Source organism: Copadichromis virginalis, linkage group LG15, assembly GCF_057382275.1.
Source record: "Copadichromis virginalis isolate Kocher_CV1m ecotype Utaka linkage group LG15, C_Virginalis_male_GT1.1, whole genome shotgun sequence".
NCBI lineage: Eukaryota > Metazoa > Chordata > Actinopteri > Cichliformes > Cichlidae > Copadichromis > Copadichromis virginalis.
In genome coordinates, this window is record NC_140632.1 from 34,299,246 (window position 1) to 34,313,804 (window position 14,559).

Here is a 14,559-nt window from a genome sequence, read left to right on the forward strand (position 1 = left end):
ACCAGGTGTAACAATTAAGTTTACCATCCAGGCATCCATGAAAACTTAATTTATGAAATGTAACTGAGTTAGAAGTTAGCAGGAAGTTAGTTCGCTAGTTTCCATCTAAATATAATATACCATGTTCTGACTGAGGGATTTCCAAAACAAATTAAGTACAGCTCTACTATCATTTCCGACATAAATGAAGACAGGAAAGTAATCAGCAGTGACATTTGTAGGGTTACTGAAGTTTGGCTTGCTGGTATATAACGATCTGCTACGTAATCGCTAGCGACATAGCTCTGTGAGCATAATATAAACAGTGAAGCTGGAGGATGAACGCTAACTTTTTTCCACTAAATAAAAGTTAATGTGAGGGTCCCAAAGGTTCAGGACAAATGCAATTGCATGGCAGGATGCTGTAAACGGATCGAACTTCTGTTGGGAGAACAACTGAGATAATCCATCTATAATAAGAGGTTACTTACTAATATACTGCTGCATGGGCTGGGCTGTAGTTACATCATAAGGTTTTGAAAACTGAGCTTTAAAATAACTGGCAGTAACAAAAACTGAGAGAGGCCAAGGGTGATCACTGACTGTTTTTAGGGGCTTGTTGAGATTAAATAGAACAAGATACAAAGCATTAAAACATGTAAAAAAAACAACCCACAAAAGCCTTATTAAACGCCGAGTAGTTTGGGCCCGGAAGCAGGATTCATCATGCCATCACTTAAAGACCAGATAGGTTATTAACTGATATCTTGGGACATGATATTTCCCCCCGAAGTTTGTCATAAAATTTAGTCTAAAAAGCTAGTGTTTATAAAATATCAGTTGACCTTTTTTTCTTATAAAAATGTCAAAGCACTTCATCAGAAATCATAAACCTGTAGCCACCTTTCTGCTGTTTTTTTAGGACATTTATACACAAGGCAAAGCTTATTTTATGTTGTTGTTATATTTATGCTAAGTATCAATCTCCTCTTTCCTTTAAAATTTCACTTATGCACCAATTATTATCCATTAGTGTATTAATTGTAGTGGAATTGTACTGCATGGCATGTTTTGTTTCTTGTGGTGTTATAAGGTATTATTCTGGTGATTTGAACACTTCTGTCTTCTTTAGGGCTTCCTGGTATCAGCCGCTGAGTACACTCGGAGCACTGTGATTTACGGTGGCATTTGTCTTTGTAATGGAGTTGTCTGCAGTAGTATTGTGGTGTAATGACTCATTAATTTCACTATAGTTTTAACCCCCTTGATGGGTTGACACATTTGAAACCAAGAAAAATCTTTTGTAGTTTTAAAAAATAAATAAATAAATACAAGATGAGAGAAATAAGCTGCCGTTCTAGGCTATCAAGTAAAACACAAAGAAAAATAAAGCTCACTCCTACAAGCAGAGATCACAATACACGTAGCCTACAGGGATGTAATGAAAGTTGCAATCAATTATGGGACTTTTGCACTCTGGAAACTTTTCTGATCATGAATAAAAATGTTGTGTTCACTGCCTCATTATCTTACCTGACACTGTTAAATATTTCCTTGCATCTCTCACCATATTGTTTTGCATTACTTTGGGAGCAAATAAACTCCAAAGAGGCCTGCACCTTCTTCACCTGCCTCAACCAGTGCTGACAGACGTCATCACTGTCTAAATTAGAAGGTTCCAGGCTATTAACACATTCCCTGGCTGCATAAACATCCAAAACCTACAGGAAAACAAAAAAGTCACAAGTGATTCTGCAGTTTTGCAATATTTCTAATATCTTGTGAATAGTGTCAAGAATGTGACATTTGACCACTAAAGAATGTGACATTCGACCACTAAAAGAAACTTTTAAGTAGTGCTTAGATCACCTAGAATGAAGAAATGTGCTTACCATCTCAGGACAATCTCGAATGTTCTTCATTTTTCGCAAAAGGCTAACAACTTCAGGGTGAAGAGAAATCATCCGCAGAAGGTTCTGAAGACGTTTTTGGTAAACATGATAGGCAATGTGGATGAGTGGGAGAGAAAGCTCATCATCTCCTGTCTGTCTCAGTACTTCATCAACACAGTTGCCCATGGCCTGACATAGGAGCTGAAGAGTAAAGGCCCAAGTAAATTGATAACATGGTATTGTTTACATCATCAGCAAATTAATTTAGTGTTATATTTATTACATTTAATGTAATAGTTTTAAATATTTACACAATTTATAGAGTTCCAACTGATTATGCACTGCTAATTATGCAAGCTATTAGTGTTTCAATCTGTTGCTGTGGAATATAAAAATTTCATTCATTCATCATTGCAACCTGATAAGTTTTTACCAAAACTTTGTCAAAAAGGTTTAACTGATCCAAGTTGTCAGGCAGGGGTTGGTTGACTAGAATTGCTGTATTTGACTGCAATAAACTGGACAAGAGAATATTGTGTGCAATGACTTTTTTTTTCCTTTTTTTACCTTATTTTATCTTGAAGAGGGTTAGTGGGATTTATATCACATTAAATGTAATTTTAATCTAATGTTACAACAGCTATTTTCAAACAAAGATGCAGCATGTTTATATTTGAGGAAATTAAGAGTCATATCACATTAATATAATTTTATTTGTCTCACCTCTAATTCTTCATCTGATGCTACTTTCATGGTCATCGACACAAAATCATGCAGGTATCTCCTGAAAAATTCTTTCTTCATTTTTTCATTCACATTTTCTGCCATGTAAGTGCCAAGTGGAGTTTTCAAGAACAAATCATGGAAATAACCACAAGAATAATCTACAAAAAAGGCTGAGAAGGCCACAAATGTGTTTAAGAAACATAAAGGGCAATACCTGGACACAATATATTTAATAATTTGTTTGTGTAGTATATTTACCTTGATGTCTTGACTGTCTTGTTTGCATCATCAGCCCATCTAGAAGGTCTTTGATCCACCAACTGAAAGGCATGTGGCAGTGCATAGTGTGGTGGCCTGTGATATGGCTTTGCACCATGAATACTCTAGAGAAGGGAGGCAAGTTAAAATTTCAGATTATAAAAGATGCTATAATTCACTTAAATTTTAATGCCTTTCCATGTGCCAGAAAATGAACCACTTCACCCCAAAAGAATGGAACATCAGTTTTAAGACTTATTGTCTTTGTTCAGTGTCTTTTTCAGATTAAAAACAATATAAATGAAATTAAACAATTTGCCCTAAATATGTCTTAACTATATAACCAAGTGATACCTACTTGTTTTCCACCCTCACATACGGCACACTGAGCATCTCTTTGTTCCCAAAAATCTCAAGCCAGAGGTTCCTGATATCTTCCTCATCATCCCGGAGAAGGTCCATATTAGAATCTCGGTCAGTGATTGAGACTAAGTAGGCTAGAAGTGGAGTGACAACTGCTTGGACTTTCCTCCACAATGTGTGTCTGAAATAAATATTCATGCAATTTTCTTAAATCCAGGCTGATATCTACTGATACCTACTCAAAGTTAGAGATGAAATGGGTAACAATCAAATCTGGAGTGATAATAATCACCAATGAACATCTTGCAGTTGTATACATTTAACACCAGAAATATATTTTAATAAATAGGGAGTAAATGGATTGAATTGAATTTTACTAGTAAATCATAATAATAGAAAATAGTACAGAAACTTACAGGAATGTCCCTCCTTCTTGTAGAGCACTGACATTAGATGCCTCATTCAGGACCCAGCTTTTTGAATTATGCATGTTGACCTCGTAGTCCTTTAACAGTGAGTGAAGACGCTTCCTCATAATTGTTGCAAACAATCCTTAAAAGTAAAATTATTTTGTGTCATTTTTTGGTAAACCGTATTTTGGCTGCAATTTCACTCTGCATAACACTGGCCTGATGTTAAAAGATCATCTTCACTGACTTATTTTCTAACCTTCAGTATCATTTCCATTCAGAAGAATCAGCAGATTTTCAACTCTCTTAGTGCTGAATTCACCACTGTCCACTTCATCTCTCAGCATACTCACTGCACTCTGGACACAACTTCTCACTAGATCTGTAGTATCAAGCACATCTGCCAAAACCTGAAAAGACAGATAGGATGATAAAGTGGGGCAGAACATTGGGTGATTAGATTTGAGGTCCAAAAGAGACGGGGAGAAAGAAATTACCAGGTATAAAACCTTTAGGCGGAAGAGATAAGTGGTTCTTGTTAGATTTGTATTGTTGATTGTCATTTATGCTTAGAAATATCTACTCATATATGCTTAGAGTTGTATAATCAATGTCATGTTGGTAGAGGGTTGATCCATAGTGATCTGCAAAGACTTGTGTGCATTCCAGAGTGTTCTGGCATTCACACCCACGTCCTGAGAGCATGGGAGAGGTTGTACCTTCTGTTATTGTTTTGTGGTAGGATAAACATATCTATATCTGTTTTAGTCTAAGTGCCTTTTGTTTAGATGAACTGCTGGACTTCCTAACCAGCAGGTTTAGGGAAGTCGTTTATCGGGTCACACTCTGACCCCCCCCCCCCCCCCCCCCCACACACACACACACACACACACATACTTACACAACGCACAGGCAAGGTACTCTTTGTTTGTATGTATACGTCATATGTTAATGAACCTATGTATACAGGTATTTACGTAACCTCAATAAAAGAGCGGTGTTACAGGGGAGCGGACGAGAGCAACTGGAGTCAAGCGAAGGAACGGCGTTTGTCCAGTTGGTCTCCCTCGTATTGTCAGAGGTTGTGTGTGGAGGCGTGGAAAAGATGACCCAAACGCTGGACTCATGGTGCAGAAGTGAAGAGGATTTATTGGAGGGTGAATGAACAAAGCAGGAACGATGGAGTGAGTGACTGACTGGCTGAAAGACTGGAAGACTGGCTGGCTGACTAACTGAACATACAGACGGAGGGACGACATGAACATCAACATCAATGACACGACAGTGAATGAGTGGAAACAGAGGGCTTAAATACACAGACTGATGAGGATGATTGTTACGTTCTGTGAGGCTGTGGGAGTGTGTGGGTGGGGTGTTTGCCCACTCTCCCCGCCTCCACCCCTCTTGCCACTCCTACCCCTCTCTGTCTCTCTCACTCTCCTCTCTCCCCAGGACACAGCTGCTGCTGATTAGCCTCGTTTGCCACCTGACTCCAGTCAGCAATCATCCTCTGAGGCTATTTAAACTGGGGATGAGCTGTGAGCAGGGTGGCTTTTTCCTCGGTGGCTCTACGCGGTTCTGTGCTAGATTTTGGACAGACAGCCTCTTTCTGACCAGTGAGCAGACGGGCTTGTGGGCCCTGAGAGTGTCTCCCCGTGGTGGGGAGTAGGGTAGGAAGTGTGGGAAGTGCCTCCTTTTTTATTGTGTTTGTTTGGTAGTCCTCCTGCCTTTCGTGGCTGCGAGCGTTTTCTTTGTTTCTTTGGCGTTATTGGTAAGACGGCGTTGCCGGCCCTTTAAGTTAATGTTAACCTGTACCATTTTGTAATAAAGTTTTATTGATGCAGAACAACTCTGTTTGTTTTCCTTTTTCATTCTGATTCCGGACTCATTTGTTACTGGTCCCCTCTCTCACATGCCTAGACCCCTTCGGGGGGAACGTAACAAAGTGGGGGCTCGTCCGGGATATGAATGGAAGGAACAACAATTGAGTTTTAGTGAGTTGTTTGCCGGTGGCTTGTTTAGTTGTATGGTATCTGCTGCGCTCTCTGTCCAGTTAGCAAAGGGGAGTGTCTAGCTGAGCGTAAGCTCCTCCTTCAGGCACTCATTTTTTATTTTTCCTTTATTATTTTCGGAGTAATCCCGGGTGGGGATTAGTTCCCTGTCGGGGGTAGGCTTGTCGGTGCTTTGTGCACTTGATGCTTAGCCTTTAAAGTTGCCTCGAGCCTGGTACACTCCAGAAGCTAACTAGGCTAAGATTTTAGTAGGCAGGTCTGGGGAGAGGGTCGGCGGTACTTTTATTTATTGGTTAACCTCTGGCCACACTTTTCCCGCCTGTTTTCTCATTTTTGTATTGGAGGTGGTGCTTCTTTGTTGTTATTGTTAGCCTCAGGTAGTTTTTTGTTTTTAGAGTTGATGGCTACCTTTGATATTGCCGTGTTTAATAAAAACCCCTCGCTTGTCCAACTGGACGCCTGTAGGAAGAGGGATTTGCATGAGGTGGCATCAGGTTATAGCATTTCTGTTTCCACAGCTCTGCGTAAGGCTGAGCTGAAAGCTGCTCTTGTGTCTGGCTTGGTGGAGAAAGGGATAGTGGCCTTGCCAGTATCTGCCAGTCCACTTGAGCGTGGTGCAGTGTCTCAGCCTGTTCCGCAGGCGTCAGCTCAAGCTGTGGGTCCATTGGTGTCGACACCTGTTGATCAGGGGCTGCCTGAGGACAAACCCATGACATTGCCTTGCTTCGAACCCCTCTCCATTGAGTCAAGTGAAGGTTCGAAGCAGGATGCTAAGCTCCGTGTACGCCTGGCTCGTCTCCAGTTAGAAAAGGAGGACCGTGAGAGGGAGTTCCAGCTAAAGAAAGAGCTGGAGCTTAGGCGTTTAGACGCAGAGCTTGCTAGAGCCAGAGAGGTCGAATTGAGGAAGGTGGAGGTGGAGGCAGAGACAGCTGTGAGGTTGCGACAGCTGGAACTCCGGCAGGTTTCCCTTCCTCCGACTGCCTCCATTCGTCAGGCAGACACCCCGTTTGACGTAGGGAAAAACAGTCGTCTGGTTCCGATGTTCCGTGACACTGAGGTCGACAGCTACTTCGAGTCGTTTGAACGAATAGCCACGGCCTTGCACTGGCCACGGGATTCATGGGCCATTTTGCTCCAATGTAAGCTGGCGGGTAAGGCTCAAGAAGTTTGTTCCTCGTTGTCAGCTGAGGACAGCTTGGACTATGACAAGCTGAAAAGGGCTATCCTGCTGGCCTATGAGCTGGTCCCAGAAGCCTATAGGCAGCGTTTCCGGGGGTTGAGAAGAGGTCAGGGTCAGTCCTATCTTGATTTCGCCAGGGAAAAAGGTGTTCTTTTCGATCGGTGGTGTGCGGCCTGCAAAGCCACTGACCTGGCTTCGATCCGGGAACTAATGCTCATAGAGGAATTTAAGAACTGCATTGCTGAGCGCATCGCGGTATATATTAATGAACAGAAGGTTTCCTCGCTACAGCAGGCTGCGACGCTGGCTGATGAGTTCGCGCTCGTCCATAAAACCAGTGTCAGTAAGTATGACCGGCGCGATGCCCCAGTGAAGGCTAGCGAGGTGCCAGTTGCACAGCACCCAAAGAGTGAGGTACTTGTGTTTCGTCCCAAGGCAGACCGAAAGTGTTTTTTCTGTTTTAAGTCTGGCCACCTGATCGCAGATTGTGAAGCTTACAGACGGAAACAATCAGTCTCGTCTTCACGTAAACCAAAAGGGGTTGGGCTGATTAAAACCATGCCTCCTGTCAGTAGGCCCCCTTCCCCTGAGACCCCGGATGAGTGTTTTAAGCCCTTCATTTTTAAGGGGATAGTTTCGCTTTCTGGTAAGACCGAGGATAAGCGTGAAGTGACCATTCTGCGTGATACTGGTGGCTCACAGTCCCTCATACTAGCTAGTGTGCTTGAATTTAATGAGAAGTCTGACTGTGACTCTAGCATCATTGTAAGAGGTGTTGGGATGAGTTTTGTGCCTGCTCCCCTCCATCGTATCTGGGTACAGAGTGAGCTGGTGAGTGGTTTCTTCTCAGTGGGTGTGCGGCCTTCTCTCCCGATTAATGGGGTGGATTTTATAATGGGAAATGATATCGCGGGTGGGAAAGTTTACCCTACCCCTGAGGTGACCAACAATCCTGTTATAGAGCCTGTGTTAGATGCCCTCAGCCTGCAGCACCCGGATGTGTTCCCGGTGAGCGTTCTGACTCGTTCACGTGCCCAGCAGCAAGGTGGGGGGGTTGATTTGTCAGATTCAGTGATCGGCTCTATTCTAGAGAAGGATGTGATGCCCTGCACCGATGAGGGAGATAATGGAGCCTTAGAGTTAGCTCACAGTGTGGTTGAGCCAGCTCCTGTGTCTGGAGCTCCTTTTCTGCTCACCCGGGAAGCACTTGTGAAGGCTCAGAAAGAAGACCCTTCATTAGTTCAGTGTTTTACCGCAGCAGCTCAGGATAAGGGAGGTGAGGGGAGCAAGAGGCAGACATTTTTCGTTTGGGAAGGTTTATTGATGCGCAAGTGGACCCCAAGGCCTGGAGAAGACTGGAGCGTAGTGCGGCAGTTGGTGGTTCCGACCAGTCTGCGGTGGCATGTGCTGCAGTTAGCACATGATCACGCATGGTCAGGTCATTTGGGTGTCACTAAAACATATGACCGTATACTGCAGCATTTCTTTTGGCCGGCAATGAAAGCAGATGTAGTGCAGTTTTGTAACACCTGTCACACTTGCCAGCTTGTGGGTAAACCGAACCAGGCGGTGCCCCCCGCCCCCCTACGTCCTATCCCTGCTGTCGGTGAACCTTTTGAGCATATCCTGGTAGACTGTGTTGGCCCCTTACCAAAGACGCGGGCAGGGAATCAGTTCTTGTTAACCATAATGTGTGTGTCCACTCGATACCCAGAGGCGATTCCTCTGCGGAAAATCACGACAGCAAGCATTACCAAAGCACTAGTCAAATTCTTTACCACCTTTGGTCTCCCGAAAACCGTGCAGACAGATCAGGGTACCAATTTCATGTCCAGGGATTTTAATCGGACTCTACGGTCCCTTGGAGTTTCTCATTCTGTGTCTAGTGCTTATCACCCAGAGTCACAAGGTGCACTGGAGCGGTGGCATCAAACTCTCAAGGCGATGTTGAGTAAGTATTGCCACGACACCGGAAAAAGCTGGGATGACGGGGTCCCGTTTGTATTGTTCGCTATACGTGATGTGAAGCAGGAGTCTTTGGGGTTCAGCCCAGCTACCCTGGTGTTTGGACACGACGTGCGGGGTCCGCTAAAGGTGTTGAAGGAGAGTTTTCTCAGTGGTTGTGTGCCTAAAACTACTGTGATGGAGTTTGTAAAAACATGCAAGGACAGGTGGCAACGGGCTACTTTGTTAGCAAAAGAGGCTCTCTGTGTATCCCAGGCAAACATGAAAAAACGATGTGATCAAAAAGCAGTGGAAAGACAGTTCCAGCCTGGGGACAAAGTTCTTGTGTTGTTGCCCGTGCCCAGTTCTGCCCTCATGGCTCGTTTCTCAGGCCCCTATGTGATAGTGAAAAAAGTGTCTGACACCAACTATATTCTCAACACCCCAGAACGCAGAAGGAAGACTCGCCTATGCCATGTCAACATGTTGAAACCATACCATACCAGAGACACCAGCATGACAGAATCATCAGACACTGCTGGGACGGCTGTCCCCGGTTCAGTCCCTGTTGCCCTGCTAAGTGTTGAAGTTAAGGGTGATGATGATCTGGGTACCCTTTCTGAGGGACAGCAATGTGGGCGGTTGTCAAATTCCGTTTTTTTAGCTAAGGCCGAGGCCAACCTATCTCACCTTCCTCTGTCCCAGTGTAAAGAGGTACTTGACTTGCTGCACTCCTACCTGTCTCTTTTTAGTGACGTACCCTCGCGTACCAACGTTTGTGAGCATGACATTGACGTTGGAGACGCAGTCCCAATCAAGCAGCATGCATATCGTTGCCCCTTCGCCAAACGTGAGGTCATGAAAGAAGAAGTTGAGTACTTAGTAGAAAACGGCTTGGCACAACCTAGTTGTAGCCCCTGGAGCTCCCCATGTCTACTAACACCTAAGTCTGATGGCACACCCCGTTTCTGCACAGATTATCGGAAGGTAAACGCTGTAACGGTCTCTGACTCTTTTCCGCTTCCTCGTATGGAAGACTGCATTGACAGCATCGGCCCTGCCAAATTCATCACCAAACTCGATCTCCTTAAAGGCTACTGGCAGGTGCCTCTCACTCCCAGAGCTTCAGAGATTTCTGCATTTGTCACCCCTGACCACTTCATGCAATACACAGTAATGGCCTTTGGCATGAAAAATGCCCCAGCTACTTTTCAACGACTGATGCAGTTGGTGTTGGGAGATGTGCCCCAGTGCAATGTGTATCTAGATGACGTGGTGCTATACACAGACACATGGGCAGATCATATGTCCCTTCTGAGGACAGTGTTTCAGCGGCTAGCCGAGGCCTCGTTGACCCTCAATCTCGCTAAGTGTGAGTTTGGTAAGGCAACCGTCACTTACCTAGGTAAGCAGGTGGGGTTTGGGCAGGTCCGCCCAGTGGAGGCGAAGGTTGCTGCAATCCTGGACTACCCGAGTCCAGCCACCAGACGGGAACTAAGGCGGTTCCTAGGGATGACCGGATATTACCGGTGTTTCTGTAAGAACTTTTCTGTGGTCGTGACCCCGCTAACCAAACTGTGTAGCCCAAAGGTGCCTTTTGAATGGTCAGTTGAATGCCAGCATGCCTTTGAGTCGGCAAAATCTCTTCTGTGCAGCACCCCTGTATTGGCAGCTCCAAACTTCTCTCGCCCCTTTAAGCTAGAGGTCGATGCCAGTGCCACCGGAGCCGGGGCAGTCCTGCTGCAGGATGATGAGGAAGGTGTGTGCCATCCGGTCTGTTATTTCTCTGCAAAGTTCAAACCCCATCAACTGAACTACTCTACCATAGAGAAGGAAGCCTTAGCTCTGCTTCTAGCTCTGCAGCACTTTGAAGTGTATGTGGGCTCCAGCGCTTCCCCGGTGACCGTGTTCACAGACCACAACCCCCTTGTTTTTCTGAACCGGATGTACAATCACAACCAGCGACTGATGCGCTGGGCACTCCTGGCCCAGGATTACAATCTGATGATCATACACAAGAAAGGTACTGACAATATAGTGGCTGATGCACTCTCACGCAGCTCGCAATAGGTTGTTGTTGTTGTTGTTGTGGTTGTTGTTTTGGTAGGGCTTCAATGTAAGGGGGGGGGAATGTTACGTTCTGTGAGGCTGTGGGAGTGTGTGGGTGGGGTGTTTGCCCACTCTCCACGCCTCCACCCCTCTTGCCACTCCTACCCCTCTCTGTCTCTCTCACTCTCCTCTCTCCCCAGGACACAGCTGCTGCTGATTAGCCTCGTTTGCCACCTGACTCCAGTCAGCAATCATCCTCTGAGGCTATTTAAACTGGGGATGAGCTGTGAGCAGGGTGGCTTTTTCCTCGGTGGCTCTACGCGGTTCTGTGCTAGATTTTGGACAGACAGCCTCTTTCTGACCAGTGAGCAGACGGGCTTGTGGGCCCTGAGAGTGTCTCCCCGTGGTGGGGAGTAGGGTAGGAAGTGTGGGAAGTGCCTCCTTTTTTATTGTGTTTGTTTGGTAGTCCTCCTGCCTTTCGTGGCTGCGAGCGTTTTCTTTGTTTCTTTGGCGTTATTGGTAAGACGGCGTTGCCGGCCCTTTAAGTTAATGTTAACCTGTACCATTTTGTAATAAAGTTTTATTGATGCAGAACAACTCTGTTTGTTTTCCTTTTTCATTCTGATTCCGGACTCATTTGTTACTGGTCCCCTCTCTCACATGCCTAGACCCCTTCGGGGGGAACGTAACAATGATAATGAGAGGCCGGTGAGTACACAGCTGAACATAATCTGGCTAATGACACGAGACGAGCTGACACAGGAAAAGCAGGAAGTGAGAACATGGAAGTGGCAAAATAAACTGAACATGAACAAAACCGAAAACACTGGGTCACCGACCCAGGAACCCTGACAGGATCCCCCCCTTCAAAGGCCGGCACCCGACGGCCAAACGAAAAAGAACCAGAACAGGGTGGGCGGAGGGGGCCCAGGACGGAGGGACGGAGGCCACACAGAGACAGTTCAGGTGGGTGGCCACGTGGCCCGAGGCCGAGACGAGACTGTTCCGGTGGACCGACCGTGCAGAAGGCAACGGCGGCGACGAAGGAGACGACGGAGCAGTTCAGGGGGCCGGCCGTGCGGAAGGCAGCGGCGGCGGCGACAGCGCAGGTCCGGGGGCCGACCGCGCGGAAGGCAACGGCAGCGACGAAGGAGACGACGGAGCAGTTCAGGGGGCCGGCCGCGCGGAAGGCAGCGGCGGCGACGACGGAGCAGTTCAGGGGGCCGGCCGCGCGGAAGGCAGCGGCGGCGACGACGGAGCAGTTCAGGGGGCCGGCCGTGCGGAAGGCAGCGGCGGCGGCGACAGCGCAGGTCCGGGGGCCGACCGCGCGGAAGGCAACGGCAGCGACGAAGGAGACGACGGAGCAGTTCAGGGGGCCGGCCGCGCGGAAGGCAGCGGCGGCGACGACGGAGCAGTTCAGGGGGCCGGCCGCGCGGAAGGCAGCGGCGGCGATGACGGAGCAGTTCAGGGGGCCGGCCGCGCGGAAGGCAACGGCGGCGGCGGCGGAGCAGTTCAGGGGGCCGGCCGCGCGGAAGGCAACGGCGGCGGCGAAGGAGCAGTTCAGGGGGCCGGCCGCGCGGAAGGCAACGGCGGCTCTCCGGTGTTAGGCGTGGCCGGCCATGGCCCGGTGGGCGCAGGACCAGACGAGGCAGGACCAGATGATGGCAATGCTGGACCAGGCGATGGCGGGGCCGGACCAGGCGAAGCACAGGCTGAAGCTGGACCAGGAGGAGCAGAAGCCGAAGTCGAAGCTGGGCCAGACGAGGACGAAGACTCTGAGGCTGGGCCAGACGAGGACGAAGACTCTGAGGCCGGGCCGGGCGTGGGTGCAGCTGAGGCAGAGGCCGGGCCGGGCGAAGTTGAAGCCTCTGGCTGGAGACAGGCCGGGCCAGCGGGTGCGGAAACCCCTGGCTGAGGAGCGGCCGGGCCAGCGGGTGCGGAAACCCCTGGCTGAGGAGCAGGAGAGCTCACAGCTGGCTCTGGGTGCTGTGGCTGCAGGTCCGGGAACTGAACAGGATGGTAGACGGGCAACTGGACTACTGACTGGACAGGAGGCGACTGGGCTGACTGGACAGGAGGCGACTGGGCTGACTGGACAGGGGACTGAGCCACAGGTGACTGGACAGGGGCGGACTGGAGAGCAGGTGAGTGAACTGACGGGGCTGGAACCTGAACAGCAGGCGAGGGAACTGACTGGAATGGATGCGGAACAGCAGGCGAGGCTGACGACGGAGCTGAGGTAGGTGTGGCTAATGGCTGAGCTACAGATCGAGCTAATGAGGGAGATAAAGCCACAGCCTGAGCTAGTAAGGCCGGTGCCTGAGCAGGAGACACTTCGGCTAATCTAACCAGGGATAGAACTCGTGCGTGAAAGGCTGGATCAGGTGGTGGATGAAGTGGTGGACTGATTAGCTCTTCCGTGCCTCCAGAGCGTGAGGGCACTGGCTGGAGGGCCTCAGCTGAGTCTCTAGGGGGGTCAGGCTGGGTTCTGGCTGCCCTCAGCCTGGGCGCTGGGACGGGCACGGAAGGTGGCTGGACACCAGTCCCCCCCACCTGAGAAACAGAAGCAGGTGTGGAGGTAGACCGGGTCGCAGCTGCCCTCCTCCTGGGAGCTGGCACTGGTGTGGGCGTGGACTGGGCCCCCATGCTGGTGGGAAATGGCTGAACAATGGGTGTGGAAATAGTGATGGTGTGTGTGTTACTGGCAGGTTTATAGGAGAATGTTCGGGTTTTTCTGCCACCACTATTTACAGTCTTTGGAGAAGAGCAGAAAAACTCTTCCCAGTCCACGTCCTCGTCTAGGAGGGAGACTCCCTATGAATCAGAAGTGGGTCTATGGTGCGTTTCAAGTGAGTAATCAGATGGTGAGTGCGAAAAACAGTCACTGGAGCTCACCATCGGGAGTGGCTGAAAATAGTCCTTGTTATGGCGACATGTGCGCCGCTTTCTCCGGGAAGAGGCAGTGGGCGGGGTACACAGCCGAGCCTCTGGCACGGGAACCTCCATTGAGCCGAGGTGGTAGGCGGAGCCGCTGTGCCATGGCGAGGTTGAAGGTCCGGTGAGTAAAACGACTGGCGGGCGAGCGAGGAGTGGAGCAGCGGGAGAGCGAGCGGCCTAAGCTTGGCCTGCGACGCCCACTCTCCGCGGCGAACGCTCCGATGCAGGTGAGGCAGCAGGTGGAGGACCGCGGCATCTCCGAGGCCCGCCCAGAGCCAGACGAGTCCCCTCAAAGACGTGCTCCCTCTCTGAGAAGAGCCGCTGTTTCCACCTGAGCTTCTCCGCCTAAATGGAGAGCGCTGCGTCCTGCCGCTCGTAAAGGTCCGAGTCCGCTGGGTCAAAAGCGTGTCTTCTTGGCACGGGTCGTGTCATTCTGTCAGAGGTTGTGTGTGGAGGCGTGGAAGAGATGACCCAAACGCTGGACTCACGGTGCAGAAGTGAAGAGGATTTTTTGGAGGGTGAATGAACAAAGCAGGAACGATGGAGTGAGTGACTGACTGGCTGAAAGACTGGAAGACTGGCTGGCTGACTAACTGAACATACAGACGGAGGGACGACATGAACATCAACATCAATGACACGACAGTGAATGAGTGGAAACAGAGGGCTTAAATACACAGACTGATGAGGATGATAATGAGAGGCCGGTGAGTACACAGCTGAACATAATCTGGCTAATGACACGAGACGAGCTGACACAGGAAAAGCAGGAAGTGAGAACATGGAAGTGGCAAAATAAACTGAACATG